The sequence below is a fragment of the Lepisosteus platostomus genome, chromosome 20 (assembly GCF_059453375.1).
Source record: "Lepisosteus platostomus isolate fLepPlt1 chromosome 20, fLepPlt1.hap1, whole genome shotgun sequence".
Taxonomy (NCBI): domain Eukaryota; kingdom Metazoa; phylum Chordata; class Actinopteri; order Semionotiformes; family Lepisosteidae; genus Lepisosteus; species Lepisosteus platostomus.
Window position 1 is genome coordinate 15,818,274 of NC_142630.1, and position 25,365 is coordinate 15,843,638.

The 25,365-nt window shown below is 41.2% G+C and overlaps 1 long non-coding RNA gene across 2 annotated transcripts in view; it reads left to right on the forward strand.

Moving 5' to 3' along the window:
• Positions 1 to 25,365, forward strand: part of LOC148644617 (uncharacterized) — a 95,507-nt gene that overhangs the window by 1,101 nt on the left and 69,041 nt on the right. For both annotated transcript variants that reach the window (XR_015928727.1, XR_015928726.1), the window contains exon 2: positions 8,729 to 8,826. This is a non-coding gene — a long non-coding RNA (uncharacterized LOC148644617). The remainder of the gene's footprint in view (positions 1 to 8,728; positions 8,827 to 25,365) is intronic.

Here is a 25,365-nt window from a genome sequence, read left to right on the forward strand (position 1 = left end):
AGTATTATGATTAAAATAAATACGTCATCAGGTTATATAAACCTCAGTAGTATTTTAACCTGTACTACGACAAAAAAAAGGTTTATTGTTTAAAATCACAACGAGTGTTTCATTCCCCCTGGCTGACCTCAGTAATCATTAATGTTCAGAGTTACAGTACGTTCATTTAGGAGACTGAAGGGAAAGAAATTTCGTGGTTGTGATTAAGAGTGGCTGATTGTACTTTCGCACTCGGCTTTCTTCAATAATGTACCAATTGAATTAATGTAAAATGTCCTGCACCACAAGAGGTTAAACTGAGCGCTTGTGGAATCTCATTTCTTTCTAATTGCAAAACAAATGGTTTGTAAACAGGTTTAGAACATCCCTAAAAAATGTTTTTTTTTTCCATTTTACTTTAAGAAATTAACAATCAAAGCTTCTATTTTTTTCCAGCAAAGCAAAAGTGAACCCCCTCACTGTTATGTTTGTCATATTTAAGTCAGTCTTCTGACTGCAGTACAAGGAGAGCACAGGGCTCTTGCAGCGAGGAATATTCCTCACACATTGACTGCTTTTTCATGATGCAATTCTCATACAAACAAAAAGGGAAAATGTAGTCCATGCAGATACGCTAGTTTAGCTGCCTGAATATTTCCTTTTAATCTGGCAGCTCAGGAGAGATTACATCAAAAACTGCTGAGCCAATATCCAACAAATAATTGCTAATTATATAATCATAAAGACCAAGACAGCTGTTGGGGATTCTGCCCTGGAAGAATTGAACTGGCACGGTAAGAAGTTGGCTTCTGCAATTAATCTTTATTTAAAAGAACAGGAAATAGGCACATGCTTTTAGTTCCGTAATAAACCTGCTGTGACTCATCTCCAAGATCCCAGGGCTTTTTTTTTTTTTTTCCTGTGCTCTTCGTTGGCCAAGTATCGATTGAGCTGTGAAGTAATACGGAGCGAGTCAAAGCTCAGGTGGCAAGAATGCACTGAATTGATCTCTTCCACCGAGCCTCCGAGTGGCTTTTTGACTCCACACTGGCAGAAACGCACAGGAAGAAAGGGGAGGGAAAATGAACTTTGTGTAAGGCGATCCTTTGAGGGGCACGAATGAGGAGGGGGGAAAGTGCTCACTCCGGGTGTCATCCTCAGACTCCATTGCAAGCAGCACGTCCTCTGTGCCTGTAGATATGATAATATTGCCTCTCATTCAGACTAACATCTTGTCAGTCTATCCAGAGTACAGTCGGGCAGTGGTACTCGTATTGATTTTTATTTTGCGGTTTTTATAACACAATTTTGAGTCTGTTGTAGTTGAATGAACTGTGTTCCTGTGCTTAAAAGATTGGGACTGAGCGGCAGGGAATGCAACAGTGGGATGCTCGCAGTGACGTGCGCCTCTGAGGTGCGAAGTGTTGGTGTGTCGGGGGGTCCTGGGTCACAGAACAGGCAGGCTGTCAAAGGGTGTCCCGTCTTTCACCGTTTGCTTTGTTGAGTGTCTCCTGTTCAAGGTTGCATTTAACCGTTGGTTCCATGCGATTTCAGGAGATGTGGAAATCTTATCAAACCAGGCAAGGCAGTAATAAGGTGAGGTATCAGACTCTGCATTTCCAACACCTGGTTGCCTCTCATTTGTTGTCAGCTGTACACCAGCCCTGTCCTTGTCCATGGCAGCTTAATCTCAATAGGAGCCTGAAGCCATTCCATCACGGGGGTTGTTCTAGTAACTTTCTATACAGGACTCAAACCTGCAACCCCCCAGTCATGTGTCCAGAGATGCCCACTACTCCACGCCACCTCCTTCAGAGCAACTTAGTTGGGGAACTATTTTTCCTTCCGTCATCTTAATCCTTTTAAAATAATTTGAATGTCTTTCATCCCTTTATTTTTCCCCTTCCCTGTTCCTTTCCTTCCTTTCTTTAGTTTTCCCAAGGTGTGGGCGTGCCTTCCTGGTGTTAGCACAAAATGAGAGAAGTTGTCTTTTTCTTATTAGTCCTCCATTCAGACATAAAAGGAGTAAATAACAGTGAGATAACTCGTACATTTCTTGCTGTTTTTGCACAGCTAATATGCAGTAGAATGCTCCAGAATAGAGGTTAATTCTCAGATACCAGTTATCAATTTTGTTTCTGTTTCCTCTGTGAGGGCAGACTCTTGTCTTTCAGACCATAGTGAGGAGTGAGTCACAGAGACAATGGCCATTAAAATATTATGCTTGGAGCCTGAAAAGGTGATCAGGTGAGGAACCATGTGGAGCAGAGGGGTTCTCTCAGGGACTGACAGACAGGAGAAGCTTTAATAAAGCACAACCCAGCAGACCGTGATCCATGTCCCCATACTGAGACGGCACCCTTTGGGGCCTGTACAGTGGGTTCTTATCTTTCTTGAAGTGCTTCTGCCATTATCGTCCCCCCTTATCATCGCTAACAAAATTGCAGGAGCTTTAAATAGGATTTTATTGCAGGAAGGGTCTTTTGGGGAATTGTGATGCTAATTTCCTAAATTGGGTAGCCTTCAGGGTTTTTTGTTGTTGTAGTTTAATCTTTTAAAGAAGATATATTTATTGGGAACACTTTATAAAACAATAACAAAAAACCCAGCAGCAATTCAGAAATCTATCAGCATTGCATTTTCTGGGTTCAGTCCGTCTGCGTGTCACTTAATGTGCGTTTCCATTTTTAAATGATTCACGTATGCTTTTTTGTTACACAGTAGAATGGAGGCAGATCCCCTTTCTTGTCTTTAAGAGACCTGCTTCAAGATTAAGTAGGCAGATTGTGTCCCTTTCACCATCAGAATTACCCCAGGTAACCTTAGCCATCCTTGTCTGCTGCAGTGGTAAGTCTCACAGACACTGTTGTAGACACTGTGTTTTAATGTCATTTCAGAGATCGTGTTACCAAAACACAATTTTACCTTAATTTATGCTGAAGGAGTTGTTTTTTGTCTTCCAAATGAATGCAGATTTATTTTTGCCGTACTCAATTGCTCTGAAGCAGTTTTCATTTTAATGAAAACTTCTTTTTTTTTGCATCTGAACAAAAATAAGACAAAAGAAACACAAAGTTTAGAGCCTTTTATTTAAGCATCATGTCCTCAACAGGTGCTCCTTGTAACTGTCTTTTGGATATTACAGTCACCCGAGTCGGCATTTTTCATTTAGTGGCTCTTCTCTTAATCCTTCTGAGTTTATTGAATTTTTTTTCATTTCTGTCCTGGAAAAAACCCCAGCACCTGTGCAGACTGGGAGTCCCAGCCATCTCCTGTGGTGACAGCTGAACTATTTGTTTCATGGGCAGGTGAAATTCATTCAAGAGATTTTGTAGTTTTGTTTTGTCTTTTCACTCCCTTGGAAGAAATGTCTCTTAAACCAATTTGCCCCCAAAAGAAGCATGTAAATAAACAAATACCCTAAAAAGAAAAAAACCCTCTGAAACCAGTGGAATAAAGAAACTCTCAGCCAAGCTACCTGTCCATTAATTTAAACTTTAATTAGAAGAAACACCTTATGCAGATGAATTACAGCGTCTCCAAAATTGTATATTGTGAGACAGTGCAAAGGAATCAGTAGCTACTGTATGATTACAAGCAAGTGCAATAATAAATAAGTGAAATTAATCAGATTATAACACCAATATAACAGGGCAAGCACAACGATGTAGTGCAACACAAGTGCCCAGCACGAACAAAATAAAAATAATGAAATTGTACTGATAGTGATAACAAGGGTATACAGACAGTGTGGGTACAGAGTGGTGATGCAGATACCCTTAGGTGTCTATTCTGTGTTTACAATGAGCAAGTGCAGTTTGCAAGTTACATTACCAGCCTCATGGAACAGGAACATGAGTGCAATGCAGTGTAAGTGTTTCTGAAGGGTGTGTATGAGTGCTCTCTAAATGGGTGAGTTTTGAGAAGGTAAATCACTCATTTTTCCACACTCCCACTCCCCAATATTTCTCTCCTCCTGGTCAATGTAATCAGGTTGTAATGTTCCTGATCAAATTAGTGCCATTTAATCACTCAGGATGTTGGCAGCTCCAAGTATAATACGCAATCCTGGCAATTCAATTCCCATAAAACCACTCATTTTCATCATGGTTTGAAGGTAGAGGGAGTTCATTGGTAAAATATTATCATTTCAAAATAATTTGGTATGGACAATATCCTTTCTTTAAGTCTGATTGGTAGACTGAAAATATAAATCTCATGGTAGGAAGGCATTGCTGACTGGGCTCAGGCATGATTCCAGCATGTGCCCAGAGAGCTTTCTTTTTAAAATCATGGAAGCATGTGGGTTCTGATCTTGGCTTGATTTCTCCTGGACAGTTAGTGCTGGGACACTGCCAAGCCCCGTGTGACGTGCAGCAAAGTCCGATGTGACATTGACAGATACCTCTGAGCTCGGTGTTCTTGTAATCAAAGTCAGTCTCCAGCTGGAGTTCTGGTTGTGTTTAACTGGCCAGCCACGCGTGAAGAATCTTTGATTTTGAATATAGGTCCATTGATCTCAACAGCACATGGATTCTCATAGTGCTTCCACCTAAACCAAATGCACCAGAGTACAGTGAAAAATGCCCCAGATTTTGCAGGTTAATGAGTAAGCTGATTAAACAGACAAGCGTTTCAATTATTCTGTTTATTTTTAACCATTGAATGAAATTAGCATTTGGTAGTTCTAGCCTCAGGTGTAACGTTGTAGCGTACAGCAGATAGTTAGTGCTCTTTTTTCTTGCGTTCTTCATCATGTATGGAATCATACATGAATCTCCTTTTCCCTGAATCTCCTTTTCACCTGACAGGCTTGAACAAACAAGAATAAGGAAAGTTGAAAACAGGAGGCAGTAGTAAACATGATTATATAGAAGCACAGAGCTGCATTAATGGCCTTAGAAGCCTGGCTTTTTTACTAAATAATCAATCTATATAAAAACACCAGATTAAATTGACTGACCCTCATATACTTAATTATTGCAACTACTTGACCAAGTAACATTTTTCAGGATGCAGCCTGTCATGGGCTATCAATATTCCTCTAATCCACGTAAGTTATTGCTGTACTTTGTAACTGCTCTGGATGGCCCGTCTCTGGTGGTCCGTCAGTTAGCATGGCAGGGGAACAAGATGCTAAATGGTTGCACAAACAATTTGATTATGGTGTTTAATTCCCCTCATATAGATTTTCAGCCTTGCTGAGCTGCTTGTTTTTTTTCAGTGGCTCTGGTGCACTGCTGACCTCTCTAACGCTGCACCCTGGCGCCTTGAAGCACTTAATTCCTTGACCACATCAGCTAATCAATAGCAACTTTTTTTAAACGCTTGTGGGCTATAACTTCCATGGCATTTATTGCTTGGTTTACTTTTTACATTTTTTAACTTCTCCCTGCGTTTTACAGGTTGCAGAAATGTGGGCAGACGTGTGAATAGAAAAAAAAAGTTTCAGATCTCGGGTGCGATGTGTCAAGCCCGTTCATCAAATAACTGTCGTACTTTTAAATCGGACAGAAAAATGTTTAATGTTACTTTGTTGTTTTTAATTATGCAAGTCTGTTTCTTCTGACTTGGTTTTAAAAAGTAATGTTGAAGTCTCTGACTGAGAAACTTAATAACATTCTGCTTTGTGTCATACTTTTGCACACATATAGCTGAGATACAAAATACGACGAAGACCAATACCGTGATTATAACAATTAGCATTGTTGGTAAGAAATATGCTGTTTTCAGCCCGTCTTAGTAACCTGTAGGATGGTTTCTGTCAAACCAGAAAATTAAAAGGTGTAATTCCAGGACTTAAATGACAGAGCAAAATTTAAACCAGTGCTATATATAAAAGCCATACCTGCTAGGACTGATGATTAGATGAGTTTTTGCTCAAATTTAAACGGTTGCATTCTGTAATGAATGCCTTAAATAGGCAGCAAAGTATTAAGCAGTCACATTTGTTGCTATGACTAATGGTTTCAAAATAGGTTACTGTGTGCAGTACCATAACAACAGCTATTTTATTCTCCATGCATTTCTTCAGGATGGAGGGAAATAAACTTTATTGATGGATGTGGATGGATTTTCTTTCAATTAAATACAGTATAAAATTTCATGTTTTGACTGTCAAAACTGTTTTGACATGAGACCATTTTGATCTTGTTGTGGATCATGCCTTTAATAGTGCCAAAAACAAAAGCATCTTAAAAATCATCTGGATTTTTGTCCATACAGTATAGTCTCTGATGATAAAAGTTTTAAAAAGCAGGTTTCTTAATGATTTTTTTCAAAGCATTTCATGCATGTTCCATTACAGTGAAAATTCAAAGAATCCCTTTAAAGCCTTTGTGTGTAGGCCGATGTGAGTTTTCTGAGAGAAACCAGGCCTTGCATGTATTATCATAGCCTTGGGTTGTCTGGGGTTAACGATTAACACGGAAGGAACTTGTTTCCACGGACTGCAAAATGAGAGTTGTGCCCTTTTCCCTGAGATTAATGTGGGTCACAGTGTTCCCAGAATTTACATTTCAATTAAAAAAACCAATAATAACACATTGTGTTAATACTGAATGATTCCTGCCCAGGGAAAGATGATACCTCCCGTTACTCTGTAAATGAAAAAGCCCCTTCATTCAAAAAAAAAAAGGCCACACATCCAGGGTCAGCAAATCTGGTGTCCTCTTATTCTGCACCAACACTCCTGTATGGATTGCTTCCATGTTGGCGATAATGGTCCGGAATTGCTATTACTAATTTAATCTGTGACACTGAAAAGAAAGTCAGTCAAACTGCTCTCCAAAAAGAGAAAACAGGATTTGCAAACAGTGCTGTTCAACAAGGGAATGGACAGTGTTTAACATCTTGTTCCACTTGTAAAGGTTGGCTTTCCTCATAGGACAAAGAAAAATGAATATATATATAACACCATTCTTATTTATTAGAAGAACTGTAGGAAGGGTTCAGAGAGTAGTCTGTTTTTTAATCTGCACTTTAAATTTCGCAGTGGGTTTAGGCTACACAAGGTGGTAGGTGTTCAAACTCAGTTCACCTCTGTCAACAGTGAAATTAGCCGCCGAGTCCATCTTTCAGGAGGAACACTACATTTAGGTTAAAAAAAAATGGTTTCCTAATAATGGCATGTGTTTGGGTCGGTGAGCGTGTCTGTGTTTGGATGTCTGAGCATATGTGTATGTGTGGGTCTCTCTCCCCGTGTGATGTCCTGAATTTCACACACTCGGTGAGGTTGCAAATTAACACACCGCATAGTTTTTGGGTGTCTTGGCTCTGCAAGACAGGATTTGAAGCCAATAGCAGAACCATTGCCAAGAAAATGTCATTTTGGCAGAGGAGTGCTTGTACAGGAGATTCGGAGGCCAGATTATCCATGTGGGGGGTGAGGGGAAGAGGCATAGTGAGCTCAAAGTAAGTGCTGTTCCTGTTTAATTCCGAGTTACCTGAAATCACCTTCCAAATGCATCCAGACAGATTTCATTTCCTCCTGTTGGTACAATTGGTAATGGCAAGACAGAGATTTGCTCAGTGGGCTAAACTCATTCCTTACAATGGCTGTGTGTTTGAACATACCAGTTAGCACGTTTGACATGTTCGCTACAGAGATATTAAAGTCACCTTCAAAGGGCAAAAGTGTGATTAAAGAAATAAAATAAGTTACTTTTTTCCTCTCGATCTGTGTAAAGACTGGGGTAGCTTCTGCACTAGGAAGAATAGCACGCCCACAATCAAACACTTGCATAGATCCTCCCTTGGATATAAGTTGGTTCAAGTTTTACCTCATTAAGAACATGTTGGCCATTTGACAATCCTCCTAACACTAACTGTGATGCACCGTGGGAAAAGCACGCTGGAGTGCACTGCAAGGCTATGGTAAAGCATACAGACGTTTTGTAAAGCATGATGCAAACTGGAAAACCATGCATAGGGTAAGCATAGTAAAGCCACTACAAAGGAGCACAGAGCTGCTTCAGATGCCCCTGTAAACGTCAACAGAGGAATAGAAGTAGAGGAATCGCGATGTCTGCCAGGGGCAAGGGCTCGGGACATGTATGCTTAGGTGATGCAGAGAATTTTCCGTTTGTTTTGAGGTTGTTTTTGTTTGTGGGCTTGGAGAAAGGACGCCATGCCTGCATACATTAGAAACAGTGGCTCCTCTAATAAGGCACCACTGGGACGTCGGTGGCTCCCCTGATGCACATTGTCAATGAGCCCATCTCGATCGGGGGGATTAGAGCAGCCGTTCCAATTACAGAGGTTTGTCAGCCATCGATGTGCCTGTCTGTCGATGGGGCGAGTCTGCTGGCGTGGGGTGTGGGCCGTGGCGTATGACAGGCAGCTGTAGTGGCAGTCCTTATACAGTGCCTTTTAACTTGAGGGAATGGCGCGGCTACTTTGAACTGAGAAAGCCAGAATCTGACTGGAAAAATGAAAACAGTTCCCCATTTCAGTCGTGTCACCGGGTGTATGATATATTTTATAATCCGGAATGGACTGCACTATTGTGTGTCCGGGGGTTTTCAACAAGCCAAAGCATGTCTTAAATCCTGGTGGATGAGAATTTGCACTGCCGCAAGTATGTGTGCTCAGCTTGCCGTTATATCCCTAATAAGTATTAAGCGTGGAACAGAACTGTTTTGCGGGACGAACTTATCGTTCACACGAGACACAAGTCTGCAGTAGAGGATTTCCAAGACCGCTGCAGGAGCGTGCCTGCTGGCTAATGGCGGCTGTTGTTTTCTTCCAGGATCCGTGTGATGCAGCAGGGAGGCAGCACGCCTTTCAGTTCCGCCCACAGGTGACACCGGGACTGGGAGAGCCGCAGAGGAGGGCCAGCTGCTGCAGGTGAGGTCTCCTGCCTTAGCAGCTCTTGTACTGACCGGCTGTACACTGGCTTCAGTTAGCGTATCTAACTACCAAAGGGTTATCTTTGTCCACGTGTGGTTTCGTTCTCGGACAGGGCAATGGTGTCTTGCAGCAGTCCTGACAAAACCAGAGGTCCGAACCTCTCCGAGCAGGACTTTAACCGCACACGGATGTAGGAGGAGTCCCAGCTGTTCAACCCGAGGCTGATGCAGGGGTGGCGTCTGAGAACTTCCAAGTTATTCAGTGTTCGTTCTGCTGGTGCTTGTTTTGATATGATGTATGACGGCAAAACTGAAAGTCGTTTCTTTGATCTTCTGCTGATAAACTTGCCCTGGAATGGAGATTATCTTCAGATACTGGATACGAACAAGCAGTCAGGCCTAATGTGCGCTGAAGTCCCAGTTCAGCTGTTTAATAAAAGTAGTGCGCATACATGTGTAAAAGACACTGACACTGGAGGGGGTGGGGGGCAGCAGCTTTAGTTAATATCTGTAAAGTACAATTAAATATGGAGGCTGTGAGCCATGCAAACAATTGAGCTCGTTTGGGTTGGTGCTAGCCAGGGTGTGAGAGCTCATCAAATCAGTTTTGTTCCTGTCACTCTGAAACCCCACAACAGTCCCTGACAGGGAATCTTTGTTGTCTTGTGTGAATTGGAATTGTAATCACCTGTATTTAAAGCTAATGGATTTGAAATAACCTACAGGCTTCCACTTTAATGAGAGTTAGATTAATGAAAAAAGACCCTTTGCCTCAGATTGCATGACAACATTTTCAAATTACATTCCTAAAACAGAGAATTCACTTATTCAAAGTAATTGGATGCTGACTAGGGTTAATATGTACAATGTCATTAAATGAAAACGTTCTTTTGTAAGTGGAACTGTATGATACCTGAAGCATTCTCAATAGATTTGCCAGGGCTCTGAGTTAATTATACTGCTGGCTGTTTTTTGAATGAATTCAAGCATGAATTCTACACAGTAAAGATTGGGATAATTATATTCAATTCTGTTTGGTGCCCAGATGAATGAATTGACCTTTCAGATAAAACGAATCTCTTGAGCAAGGAAGCAAAAGAAAAGCCCTCACAAAGAAGGCAGATGTATTGAAAAGAACTTTTTAAATACAACAGGCTGAGGGAGGGCTGGTATCGGGGCTCGTTAGGCGATAGTGCCTCTGCTGTTAACCCTTTCAGGCCCTGCAGTATTGGCCTACAGGCACTGGCATTCTTCCACACCAGTGCAGCTACCACCACACGGCTGCCGGGATCAGGCACCTCGGACCGCTGTTTGCTTTATCATGAGGGGCTTTTCATCCTGTAAGAGGAAACTCTTTTCCGCCTCATCCCCATGCTTGAGTGGGGATTTATGACAGTCACAGATTCTTAGGAAAAAATCTCAATAGATGTCAAGAAAAATCCTTCACCTTTTTTTTTGTGCTGGGCATTGTGAGTTCTGTGGCTTCCTTGCTACTTCACAGCAAGGTGCACGGGCACCATGATATCATTCAGGTGATTACATCCAAAGGATTTTGACTTTCAGTGCCAAGGCTGGAGAGTTTGATAGTGTTGGTCATGCCAATCCAGTGTCTCCTATTCTTTGGATTGCAAGGGCTGTCTGTCGGTTTACTTTCTGAGATTCAACATCCTTTCATTCTTTTCCAACTGCCGTGGCCAGGCAGAAAGGCTTGACATAGATTAGTACAGTACCGTGCAGCACAGAAATCGCTTGTTTCTTTTTTTTTTTCCAACACAGGCTTGTGATCTTGCTTTCTTGCAGCGATGTACATGTTATAAAAGCCAACCAAATGTAAAAACAACCTGAGAAATATCAATTAAATAAGAAAGAATGCGCTAGTACAGTAAGCTCTGGGAACTATAAAAGAGTCTCTCTGCGGTCTGTCTGCCACGCACTGAGAGCATCGCTGGACCGGCAGACAAGCTCATCGTCTGGCATCGCGTTTGAAGTTAGGCTTAACAGCGCTGGGTGGCTTAAAGTGTGACGTTTTTAATGAAAGCTGCTAATGTTTCCTGGAGGTGCTCACAATGAGCTGTGTTTGTAAACCTGGTATACAATCCTGGCTGTAATTGGTGCTGCACCTCACTGCGTCTGCTTCCTGTCAGTGTTATATCTGTGTTCACACGATCCCGCTGGTAGGATATTTGTACACTTGAAACGTTGCTGTTGTTTTGATCTGCGGACTGTGAAAAAAGGAGGGAGCTCACAATAGGTGTTGCTTGTCCAGGGCCGTGCGAGAGGCTCGGGAGCCTGGAATTCGCTCTGCCCAAGCGGATCAGGCACGGCCACGGTCTGGCCTAGTCGTCCGCAGTTGGGCTCTCCCTCTCTCATTGCTTTCTCTCACCCCACCAGAAAATATTTCTCATTTCTGAAGTTTCTGTGCAGGCCAAGTGACTTTCTTTATCTGTACTGTGGAAACAATAAAGAGAGATAAAACAGGACATGCATCCCTAAAACTAAAAAGTAAGACTCATTCAGATAAGAGGGGAATCTGTGCTGCGTTAAATTGTTTTATTGGAAAAATCGCCTTTTTCCTAGATGTACTAAAAAAAGTTATATTGTTTTGTTATATGTGTGACATCCTAATAGAAGACACAAGGTGGCTTACTCTAAATTCATAAAACATATTTATTTTATAAATGAGAGATTATTTTCAAGATGAAAAATCAAATCCTAATTGGAAACAGGAATTGTATATCATATGTGCCATGCTGATTTAAGGCGTTAAGCGAAGTTCTATGCAGTTTGCATTTGTGTTGGACTTTGTCTGGTTATCAGACACTGCTTTTGTGCCTTTTGTTGCACAGATGTGTCCGTTGTGCACTGGAGCACCTTGTTTTGTATATCAGGTTTTGAGGTTTTTTTAATCATTCACTGCTATCAGGAATGTTTGTTTTCCTAAAAACACATTTGCCCTCTCGAATGAGAATTAGTTGTGAATTTGATGTCAAATTAGTCTTATAAGACATTATTAGAAACTTACAGGGTTATAATCAGGATTCGTTTTTTTTAACTATCATGCAATTATTCTACAGTAGAGCTTGGTTATCATCACATGATGTCACTTGATTCATGTATTTATAAAATTTTATTTAATAAAACATTTATAAGTGGCAATTTTAACTGTTAATCTTTATTAAAATAGGTAACATTTGAAACTTTAAATTCAAATTATGTAAATGATTTAAGATACATCAATTTTAAAGTAGACAACAAATTAATTTGACTTAAGAAGTGGTAAAGATTATATTTATACATTACATTGTCTGTTTTTTTTTTTTGTGGTTTTGATAAGTGATACGACTAATCTCTGGTTGTGAGCTGTACTCCTGTACAAATTTCCTATATTTGTGTTGGCCTCCAAACCGCACAGCAAGGATGAGATGAACAGTATACAGTGAGCGTTCACAGAGCCGGACTGCTCAACAGGTCCTCCCAGTCCCAGGGCTCTGGACAGAGCTGCTGGATTACAGCCTCTGGACCCTGCTGACCAGCTCGTTCACGTCCCTGTGCAGGACAGAGTTTTTCATCCTGACTTGAATCCTGCATGCATGTACTGTATACTTTTTTCAGGTTCAAACTTTCATGACATCATGCTGTTTACAGACTGGGCCCCTTTTCACGAGAGACTTTTACTCAAGTGTATTGGGCACAAATTCTGTGGGAAAGGAAAATCAATCTATGTACTTTCACGTGCTAGACCCCTTTCATTTGAATTGTATTTTTGTATTCCTAAAATTAAGGGAAGCAAGTTTGTTTTTTTTCTTTTATATGAAACAGTTCATACTTAATGGTGCCTTTGTTTGCAGTTTTAGCTATGGCTACAAAACATTATACAAGCATACATTGGTCTAGTTTAAAAATACCACAGAAACAAATAATAAGACAGGAACATTTTTTTTTCTGTGAAAGTCTGCATTGCACAGATGGTAAGTTGTTATTCTTCAGGCAAAACTGGCTTTTAAACGTTTTGTTGATAGTGTTTAACTTTGGGAAAGAGTTTTATTTATGTGTATCTGTATCTATTTTAACAATAAGTCTAATACATGCAAGTTACATGCAAGCTTTTAAGTTCAAAGTATTGTAATTGTAACAGTACGAGCAGCTGGTGTATTAGTAATTAATATGTGATACTGGAAATATGAGAAAATTGCAGAACTTAAGAGAAAAAAAATCTCTAAAACATTTTGCAAAATGAGGAAATTTTAAAACCATGTCACTCATTGGGAAAGCAGACTGAAAATTACTGATTGGGAATTTTACATTTAATTTGACAACTGATATTGAAAACAGTTAATTGTACGTATTTCCTATATTGAGTAAATTCACCTTGTTGTAATGTGAATGTCCTTTACCAGAAATACTCTGTGTAAATTAAATTTTTAATTTATTCTATTTTATTCTTTGTATTTTAATCTCGAAATGAGATACCATTGCATTTGGGAAATAGTATTGAACCATTTTTTTTTTATCGAAATTTCTGAACAACCACAGAGGTGACTGTCTTCATTAAAAATATAGAATGAAATACAATTGATTTTTTGCAGTAGGAAGTTTAGTCACTTCTTTTAAACTAAAATTGGAAGTTTAGTTTAAATTGAACTTTTCTTTCTTGAATCAATGAAGAATGCAGTCTAAAAGATATTAAGCTCCTATAACTCCATGATTGTGGATTTTGTTTGGTTGCCATTGACTGTAGATTTGTCATGGTGAAAGCTATAGTAGTTAATGTGAGAGAGCAAATGATCTGTGTGCAACATTAGGTGATTTGACTCTACTAAAAACAAGTACTTACTGTCTATTTTAATACTGTATAAGACATATAGATTGTTTCTCAATTAACTTTGCAGTGGTCAGTCCGTTGTTGTTGGCCTGTAACTCTGTAAATGAGACTCGGAGAAGGAGGGACTTGTGCTGGGACCCCCTCAGGAGACAGGATATTTACACAGACGCAAAAATGGCACATGGGGTTTTCTTTTTTCTTTGAAAAAACGCTGGGAAGGCCAAATAAAATTATCTGTAACCGGTAATAGATATTTGCTAACTTGTGGTGATTCAGGAAATTCAAAAACGAGCTAGAATTATCTGTCTACTGCTCATCCATGACTTGGTGTTAATAAGAGGCCAGATCGTGTAGGAGGTACTGTAGGTGAATGGAAAATAAACAGCTTTTGGGTATGTGAAATTAACTGCACTAGTGAGCAAGGCTTGTATGGGACAGGTTAGATGTGAGCATACACCTTTAAAGACCTTTTATTTCTTCAGTCTAGTATGGTATGTTCCAATTGCATATGGACGAATAAAAAAATCTTAGTCTTTTCTTTGAGTATCTAAGGATGATGAATGTCAAAAGTCTTCAATTTGTGTTCCTGAAGTTCTTTTTTCAATATACATTAAAAATCACTACTGCACCTACAAAAACCTTCCCTCAAAGGCACATGAGATTGTGTGAGAGATGTTAACCGTTCATTGCTAAACAAAATGCAAAATTAACCAAGCACAGAAATTAAATGCTGACAGTTAGATGGAGTTGCTTATTAATTCTGTCTGTGAATGTGTCTGCGATATGTCACCTCATACCTCCATGTACCGATTTCAGGGATCATGTTGAACAAGGCTTGTTTCATAATTATCACATTTTAATTAATACAGGCTGCAGGGCTCGAAAAACATTCAAAGTCGTGAACAGAAATAGCAAAAAAAAACTGAAAAATAAAAAGTCAGTTCTGTTAGAACCCTGTGTTATTTAAACACAGAGCAATTTATTTTTTTTCACATGCAAAAAGAAAAGATTAAATGAGAGAAATATCACAGGATGACTTTTTTACATTTCACATTTTAGTAGCAATTCTGTTTATTTATTGATTTTGTAATGTCAGATCAGGCATGTGATTGAACTGTAAACAATAGCAAATACACCATTATTTACCCCTGGATGTGTTCAATTAATTTTATCCTCCCTAAGTAGGAAGAACAGCAGTTAAACCATTTTGACATGTTATCTAAAAGCCAGTGGAAACAATATACAGGCTAACTCATCCATAAGTCATTTCTTTTATACCTATGTAGTGGTGTGTCCCAGAGAAAAGCTTTATAATGGCAGCAAGTCTCTGAATAATAATGGTCATTAATATGTCCATTGAGGGTCACCACATTCATCGCACATATCAAATCCCCTTTGAATAAGATCAGTTCCATCCGCTGTCAGAACCCATTAAATATATCCCTCAGCCCTACTGCCCAGCTGACAGAGGCGAAACTCTAAACCGAGCACCCTCCATTAGCATTATAAAATGAGCAATCAACTGGAATGAATGGTGGTGGAGCAGAAAACAAAATAGATAAAAAAAAAACTTTGGAAAAGGATCTCTGTCTTTATGGAATAAAATACCAAAGATTGATCTGTGTGTGTCTAGTACTCACACACACCTAATACACATGTTCACACAAAACTGAAATTCAGAAGAGGACATCTTAGGGTGCTACCGTATGTATGTGTGTATTAGTTAAAAAAAAACCTTTATTATCCCAAAACCTGGGTAATTCATTACATGTGTACATGTATGTATTTATTCTATATGGATCTATTAAAAATATAGTCTCAGTAACTGTTGTAATATGTACACATGGTATCACTGTGTTTTATCTGATGAAATCTTCCATTCCATCTTTATTATTCTCAATTTATTCGTGATATATTCTACTTGTGTCCCTATATTTTTTTACATGTAATCACAGTAGAGTTATTCAAGGTGCATGAAATAGAGTTATGCATTCATGAAATAGAAACCTGAAAGTACTTCTGCGCTTGTTTTTGTTGTTTTAAGTAGCAGTATTATTCATCATGTACAGTATATCTATTAAAATAGGATGTTTATTTTTTATTTTGCTTTTTTCAATAAGTTATAAAGGCAGAAACATATTTGGACAGCAGTGAGAATAATTGTAACAATAAGAAATTGTATTCTGAGCATTTTTAGTACTATTGGGAGTTGGGTGTTTCAGAGTAGTAATGATTCACAAATGTTTATTTGAAATAATGAAAACGTTACTGTCTGATGCTCCTCTTTTACATGGGCAGAACTGAAAGTATTCAGCCCAGCGAATGTGTGCTGTTTAACAAGACACTATAAGCAGAAAATAAAACCCACTGCTTTTTCTGTGGAACAAAAAAATTAAAACACGATCTATTTTTTTCACCAGTTTTGTAGTTTTCAATGATACCATTTTAAGGAATTTGCATGTTGCCTTAAACATCATTTTAGTGATTTTACATGCACTCATGTAAATGAGACATTTTGCCTAAATCTCCTAATGCTCTCGGCTTTTCTGAATCGTCGCACAGTACTTCCTACAGTTCGGCTGCTAACCAACTGTTTTTGGTGGTTCTTGCTGTACTTCTTTAAAAAAATTGTAATAATCCTGGAAATAATTTGATGATGTGAATCATTCTTAATTAATGCAGTGTGCACAAGCCTAAACAGGCTAATTTTAAGATGCTGAGCAACAGAAGAAAAACAAAAACAGCTGCTTTTTTCATTTTAACCTTGCAAAGACTAAGGACCCGGCTCGTTAAAGCTTTTCTGGCACAAAGTTTGCAGCTTTTTTCCTAAGAAGCCTACAGAGTTAAAATACTCCTTGTCATCAGGTTGCACTTTCTTCTTGAGATGTAATGAATATCTCCTTGACAGATCAAGCCTTAAATCAACTCAATAAAAAATGGATCTAGTGTTTTGCATACCTGGTGCATGCATGTCTCTTAACTGGAGAAACTTGCATTGCGCAGATGAAATAGGGTTTCTGGCTTCCCTAATAAGCTTAATTACTCTCACCTGAGCGTAATTACACACATCTCTGGGACCACAGGCTCAGGAGTAAATCATTTAGATCACAATGAGGCTTGAAGTGCTGAACTACTCTAGCTTTGGGAGCTGGGTTTTGTCTTTGTGCACAATATTCTGAGAAATATGGGGGAAAAAAATAGAAATAATTTGTGATGTGTTAAAAGAAAGACAGGCTAAACAAGTAGATGATGGGGGTTTATTTTATACTTCTATTATTATTATTGTTGTTCTTTTTATTGCCTTAGTAAATGCTCCTGCATATTGGTCTATATTGTGCTCAAATCTAGGGCTAAATGTTTATGGCATTTTTCTTCCAATAAATAACCCAAAATACGATGAATTATTTGATGTGTCTGATGTGTGTGTGTGTCGTTAACACTTTGACCTTGCTTAAGATGTGATGAGATGGCTTCCCACTGTGCAGACAAGTGTCAAGAATGAAAATAAAAAAAATAGCAAAACCATTAAAAACTTAGAAATTTTGTCTTGATGTTTGCAGTGCTTTCTCTCTGCACGACACACATCCTTTTCTTTCTGACAGAGGAATTTGGCTTAAGCTGAGACCAAGCAGTGCAGGTTTTAGTGTGTCTCTCCTGGTGAAACACTGCTGCTCCAGGGTGCTGCTGATGGATAATGGCAATACTCTGGTCATATCACATCTCTGGAAAAAAAGAAATGTAAAGGAATTTGTATTTCAGACACATTCGGTGCATCTGATGTCATCGCAGGCTCTCTGTCTGGCGTGTTGCTGAAATAAAAGCAGGATTTCCTGCCACAGAGATTTCACTGCAAGGCACTTGGTCAGTGGAGTGAGTTCCCACTCTGCGCCAAGGACTGTAATATTTTACAATAACATCCATTTTCTACCCCTATTATCCAATGCTGGGTTGCTGGGGAGCCAGAGCCTATCCCGGCAAGCAACAGGCGCAAGGCAGAATACACCCTGGATGGGATGCTGGTCTATTGCAGGACACACACAGACACGGGGCGGAGCGGTGGCTCTGTGGCTCAGGATCTGCATCTGTGGCTGGAAGGTTGCCGGTTCAAATCCCGTGGCCGGCAGAGGAATCCTACTCTGTTGGGCCCCTGAGCAAGGCCCTTCACCCCAACTGCTCCAGGGGCGCCGTACAATGGCAGACCCTGCGCTCTGACCCCGAGCTTCTCCCTGTCTGTGTGTCTGTGTCTCCATGGAGAAAAGCTGGGGTATGCGAAAAGACGAATTCCTAATGCAAGAAATTGTATAGGGCTAATAAAGAAACATTATTATTATTATAAACATACTCAAGATGGGGCCAATTTACCCAGAAGACAATTCGCCTACCAGTGTGTCATTAGTTTGTGGGAGGAAACCGGGGCACCTGGAGGAAACCCATGTGAACACATGGAGAGCAGACAAATTCCACACAGACACTATCCCATCCTATTGAATTGAACGCAGGGCCCCAGCGCTGAATGGCAGCACTGCTAGCCACTACAGCACCATGCTACCGGACTGCACTAACCACCATGTCATATTGTGGGTTATGAGTTAATATTACCCAGGTGTCCTTGCAGGGTTCTTGCCTTGAATGGAGATGCACCTGGAGATGCAATATGGCCACCGTTACTAATGCATCTTTTTAACCAATAGATCACAAAACTAAGTCTATTAAATGTGCTTTTTAAACATGTGAATGCTGATACTTGTGTATTAGAGCAGTGGGGCCCGGGAAAGGCTTTCACAAGACCGATCCGATGACAGCAGGGGTGTAGAAATGGTGAACGCCTGCACTCGGATTGTAATTCACGTGGCACAAAAAAGAGAGCTAGGATGCCAAGTGCTAACTCTTGGCCCATACTGAAAAAGTATCATTTTGTTTCAGTAACAATATGGGGAGGATTCATCACTCAAACGAGCGCCGGCATATTTTTTCCTAAAAAAACAAAAGAGTAGTAATAAGAGTAGTACTAGTTGTAGAAATGTCTGTGCTGAGCATGGTGTGATATAGCATCAGTGTAAAGAGGAGAACACAGTGAAAAAATTCTTGACAGAAGCACAATAACTCAGTGCTGAGAAGTTTAGGCCTGACTATTTTCATATCGGAGATTTAAAAAACCCCCCGAGAGAACTCATCCTAGGCAGTGCAAGGGTAATTATGTCTCTGTCATGTTACTGTATAAAACTGTCAGCTTTACAGTTTTGTGGTGGTGTATTGCTTACATTACAGGAAAGAAAATCTACTCTGTGCTCCCTGTCATTTCCTTTCTCTGATAGCTGTCTCCCAGGACTCGGGGAGAAGAGACAGACAGAAACAATAAACTGACTATACGCTTGATGGCTTGTTTTAAGAATTCATTGCAGGCAGACAAATGAGCTATTCTAATCATCACATATTTTGCTTCAAAACTGCTGATTTCAGCTTGTTGTTTGCAAGAAAGCATTTCCTTTGTAAGCATTTAACTGTGATCATCACACTTTTGTTACAGTGACAATAGAAATATTCAATAACAGGAGAACTGCCAAATCTCCACTGGGACTCAACATACCCCCCCCCCCAAACTCGCTATTGATAGGACTGTGAGGTGAGTGTGATTATGCCTTTGTGCTTAACATGCTCATTGCACAGATCATATCTGATCATAAAGCTGTGTCACCCTTTTAATGGCTTAGAAAGCATTGTGTTTGTGTCTTTCTAGAGAAAAGGACTGCTCACGTTTGCTGAGTGGGATTTGTTGTTTAGTGTAAATGTAAGCCAGAGTATGTAATGATATTGCACACAAAGTTTATCACCGACCAGTCTGACCTTTGTTGTTTTGCTTCTAGATTTGCCTGAAAATACATTTACACTTATCAGAATACTGTAGCCTATAGGCACGAGGCACAGCAATAAACCAGACCTCTGCAGGCCCTCTTAAGAGTCTACTGTGTTGAGCTCAGGTATTTCTTAATGAGGCTTGTAGTTTAACTGACAATCACATAAGAACATAAGTACGGTTACAAACAAGAAAAGAGCCATCTAGCCTGTTTCATTTCATTATGAAGAAGTTGGTTTTAGCATTACATCCAACAGCTTCGACACCATGGCTGGGCAGCCTGATCCGGACTCTCCCAGCGCAGTTCGTGTTTGTGCAGTCCATCTGTGAGCAGCGCTTTGCTGCAGACTGATTCGGACCTGATCAGTTTGTAACTAGTACAAACACTGACTGTGGTTATGGCTCCTCTGCAAAAAGTGATTAAGACCCTGATATTTTGTACAACCGTAACAAAGTGTTTTTTTTTTCCTCTTCAAATATGCCATTATACCATTCATGCGCTCTCCGTGCGGAAATACCAGTTGTCAACCCCTGTACCGGCACTGCAGGAAAGGAGGCCTGTGAAAGACCTCTTTCAATATGTTCTCTGTCGAGCTGACTGATGCTCGAGCTCCTCAGTCCCTTTGCTGAAGCATGAGCACCTGCTGGGGGAACCACTTCTCCCTGTCGGATAAAACTGCTGTCCCTAGGGGGCGCTGTGGGGTAGCACCTCTGGTTGGCAGTCGCACATGTGACGCTCCTCGGTCACCTGTGTGCACCTTGGCTTTGGGAATCCCTGTCACGGTCAGGTTATGATGTAGTCCAGACTCCAACTTGGCGGCGACCGAGAAAAGCCCTTTTACTGGCTCAACCCCTCCAAAGGCCTCGGCCTAGTTTTTGATTGTCCAGAGCAGTGCATTGGTCTGGGGGGGTCCAGTCAGAAAGCTGTCCCTCTGTTTTTTCTCAGACGTCCTCCCCCTCTGCTGTCACAGGGACAGGAACACAAGGTTTACTGCTAGAAAGCTGGAAACAGAAGCAGGTCATAAAATGGGCGCGATATCTTTTAATGCAAATGTAGCCTCAGGCTGGCTACAGGAAGAGGGGGTTATATAATCAGATAAAGGAAAGGAAACACTGTTAGTAACTTTTCTGATAGCATTTGCATACATCTCTCCATAGAATTTAACTTCTGCACAGAACCAAAGCCCACTCGTGCTTGAAATGTTTCTTTCTGCATGTACTATAGCAGTAGACAGCTGTACAGGCAGGCAGGCAGGCAGGCAGGCCGCAGGCTGCCCAGTTGTGCATGGTGTAAGTCGCCTTCTAAAACCGCCAGCAGAAACCAGTCAGCCTGCAGCTCCTTTGCAGCTTATAGATGCCCGTGGCCACAGGGGCTCTTGGTTAATTGTGCATTCCTATAAACACTACAAACCGATTGCACACTTGTAGGTCTCAAGAAGGGGGTATTTTATGCCTTGGTGATATGGGAAATGAAGAATAGAGGTACAGATTTAGTTAACAGGCGAAACAGACAAGACAGCAGCTATAACTGTCTGTTGGCTAATCTTCTGCAGAGCAGCTGGGAATAACCTGTCCATCGAACCAGTTTGAGTGGGACTACACTGGGACTACAGCACTGATCAGGCAGGTGTGGAATCCAGCACAGCAATAACTTTAGAGTGAGCTCAGTAGTTAGTGTCCCCTAAAAGACCACCCTGCTGAACGGCTCAAGAATGCTGCTGCCTCAGTGCAAATTGCTGTTTTATTAACAGCGCAGATTAACTTAGTTTTACTTTAAAGAGCGTTTCCAGGGCATTTAAAGTGCATTTCCAGAAAAGCTGCTGTTATTTTTAGAAGATGAATCTGCAATATAAACAATTTAAAGAAAACTTCCAGCTGGCAGCCCACTGAAGCTCAGCAGGTGTGAGCCTGGTCAGTACCTGGATGGGAGACTCCTGGGAAAGCTAATGTTGTTGCTGGAAGGGGTGTTAGTAGGACCAGTAGGGGGGCGCTCACCATGTGGTCCGTGTGGGTCCTAATGCCCCAGTATAGTGACAGGGACACTATACTGTTAAAAGGCACCGTCCTTTAAATAAGACGTAAAACCGAGGTCCTGACTCTGGCCATTTAAAATCCCACAGTGTTTCTCGAAAAGAGTAGGGGTGTAAACCCGGCGTCCTGGCCAAATTTCCCATGCCTCCTAATAATCCCCCTCTATGAATTGGCTACATTACTTTGTTCTCCTCCCCCCTCCGACGGCAGGCGGAGCGACGCGCCAGTTGGAGTATTTCTCGGTCGCATTTAATGGCAAAGTCAGCTCAAAGATTTGGTTCAAACCACCAAATGGAGACGGGCGTGCCGACAAGCGGACCCTGCTGATGCGGGATTAACGCTAGGATGAGAGAGAGAGTGTTTCTCGAAAAGAATAGTTGTGTTACCCCGGCGTCCTGGCCAAATTTCCCCTTGGCCTTTACCAGTCATGGCCTCCTAATAATCCCCATCTATGAACTGGCTTCATCACTCTGCTCTCCTCCCCACTGAGAGCTGGTGTGTGGGGAGTGTTCTGGCGCACTATGGCTGCTGTCGCATCATCCAGGTGGCGCTGCACACTGGTGGTGGTGGAGGGGATCCCCATTACCTGTAAAGTGCTTTGAGTGGAGCGTCCAGAAAAGCGCTATATAAATGTAAGGAATTATTATTATTAAAACAGTGGTGAGGCTGTTATGGATACATTTGCCTTCAAATTATCCTTCATACTCTATAATAAACCTTCGGGTTGTTTACAGTTCTAATAAAGCAGCTCGTACCCTGTCCTCTCTTTTAATGGTGTTATGGCTCAGCAGCCTAGGCTGCATCATTATTTCCTGGCGGTGCAGGTGAAATGATTTATTGACAAGGCAAACTGCTTATGAATGAAGAGTAAGCTTTCGACATACACAGTTTACAGTGTTTGGTTAACCACGGCTTCTGTTTGGGGATCAGAAGGTCACGTCTCCATTTGATGTTGACAAAAATATTTCTGCACTGTGTTGTACAGAGATTTGAACACCACGTCCTTGTAGCCTGGGTAAACACATTTTGGACTAGGATTTAAGGCTTTTAGGCATGTTGCAAATGTTTCTTTGAGAACAGAGAAGGCTATTTGCTTTTCCATGCTCCGTAGCTTCTGTGTGTATGAACACAGACCTGCCTTGTAGTCTTTCACTGTAAAACAATGTTTTTGTCATGTTTTTTGCTTTGTGCATCTGCACTTATAAACCATTGTCTGATATGTACAATTTTAAAAATGGATTTTTTTTCTGTTGCTGAATGGTCTTTTCCTATATTGACAAATTCTCTGTTCCACTATTAAACAGTGGATGCTAGGTGCTGTTTGGCTAGGTGTTCAATCTTGGCTTTTAAGAAAGGCCACAGGAGATGATATGAGAGGACAACTCCATCTCTGCAGTTATTTTAAAACAAACTGTAACTACTGTTAAAAAACTATTATTATATTTCTGTTTATTCCTTTTTGGTGTTTGACAGAATAAAACCTAAAATGAAGACACAGGTTAGGCCAGCAGCATTCTTATCGAGCTCTGAGCAGGAAAAGTGGAATGTCAAGGTTACAGTGAGTCCTACACCTCCACAGTACTGTTGCTCTCTGTCTTACTGTTTCAAGAAAAGATGTGTTGCCAATCCATGTGTACCTGTGTACAATACCTGTGTGTACCTGTGTTCAGTGGCAGTGTACAGTACCTGTGTGTACCTCTGTACAGTACCCGTGTCTACCTGTGTACAGTGGCAGTGTACAGTCCCTTTTTATGCCTCTGTACAGTACCTGTGTGTACTTCTGTACAATGCCAGAATACAGTACCTGCGCGTATCTCTGTACAGTACCTGTGTGAATCTCTGTACAGCTCCTGTATTTACCTGTGTACTGTGTCAGTGTATGGACCCATGTTTACCTCTGTCACTATCCAGCAGTCAAATCACCCTGCAACTCACAACTGGCAACCCACTGAAGCTAAGCAGGTGTGAACCTGGTCAGTACCTGGTTTGGAGACTCCTGGGAAAAACTAAGGTTGCTGCTGGAAGAGGTGTTAGTGGGGCCAGCAGGGGGCGCTCACTCTGGGTCCTAATGCCCCAGTATAGTAATGCTGACACTATACTCTAAACAGGCGCTGTCCTTCGGATGCGTTTCCCGAAAAGAGTAGGGGTGTAACCCCAACGTCCTGGCCAAATTTCCCATTGGCCCTTACCAATCATGGCCTCCTAATAATCCCCATCTCTGAACTGGCTTCATCACTCTGCTCTCCACCCCACTGAGAGCTGGCGTGTGGTGAGCGAACTGGCACACTCTGGCTGCCGTCGCATCATCCAGGTGGGGCTGCACACTGGTGGTGGTGGAGGGGATCCCCATTACCCCTCCGTTATTGTAATGCGCTTTGAGTGGAGTGTCCAGAAAAGCACTATACAAGTGTAAGCAATTATTATTATAAATGATTATTACACTACCCATGTGTACAGTGCCAGGTACAGTACCTATGTGTGGCACCTCTGTGTACCTGTGCGACATGTTTCACCACCTGCTGGAAATGGGGTGCAGCGAGTGTAACCCTGTGTGTTTTTGAACCTCCCCTAGCTAGGCAGATCAATTGCCCAGTGAGTGCTTTGCCTGCATGCCTGCGGCATGAGGGGTCTGGTGCCCTGGAAGTGGGGTGGGTGGGGTGATCTCAGCAGGAAGACCCTGACTGATGACCACATATTGCACAGGAAACTGAGAACAATGAGCCATGTGCTGTGCTGAGGGCAGCGTGAGCGAGAGGTATCGACAGGGTGAATGGACTTGCCAACAGTGTAAGTTGTAATAATGATCTTTGGCTGTTCAATCAAATATCCTATTTACATTTCAGTACTGTCTTATTAAAAGACACTAAATGCAAATTATGTCATGCTGACAGTTTGTAAATTTGCATTGTTTTTTATTGATAATTTATGCTATGCCTCATTGCATAGCAGTTTTTTTTATTTCTCATTCAAATGTGTGTTTTTTTTAGGTCACTGTTAGAAGCTAGTTAAAGCATGAGTTTTGAAAATAAGCAAATAGCCATTTCATCTGAGGTGAATTTAGATGGTTTTATGGAGATGTGTGTGTTGCCAGGGTTAAAGATCAGTCCTAAACTGAATGAATCTGGAGTTGCAGTAAAGTCCAGCAGGAGTTTGTGCACTTTATAAAGCACAAAATTACACAGAGACACTTGGCCATGCTCGAAGAACCTGAATTTGTTGTTTGTCATGATTAGGTTTTCAGCCTAGCCTAAAACTCACTGACTTGAATTTGAAAGGTCCTCTCTGCAAACAAATATGTCTTCTCAGTAATCATGGTCCCAAGTTCTGTCCTGAGTACGGTTTTCGTGCGTTTCTCACAGTTTCTCACTTCCTGGGTCCAGAGCAGCTCCTCTTGAAGCCAGTGTCTTCCAGCTCATGTCAGCAGTTCACCATCCCTCTGTGCTGAGCTGTGCATGTGTGGAAGTCAGGGATGTCTGTGCCAGTGGCTCAGATCTCTAGCGTGTTGAGCATGGCACGAGCCACGAAGTCTCTGATAGAGCAGCAGACATGATGTCATGCACCGCAGGGCTGAACACTGTCAAGCCTGGAACTGAGGGGTGAGCAAGCCGAGACTGGTGTGCCAGGGGTCATTGAGGGAGTGTGTTCTTCCTCGTTGTTAGTTTGCATGGATGTCATTTTTTTTACTTATTATGGAAATGCAACTATATTCCTTTGTGTTCAGATTATTTTTACTGAACACTGGTTACTCAGTGCTCAATTTCAGAATCTAGTTCTCTAATCTCTAATTCTCTGGTTGGGGGATTTTCACTGATATAAATATACACAGGGAG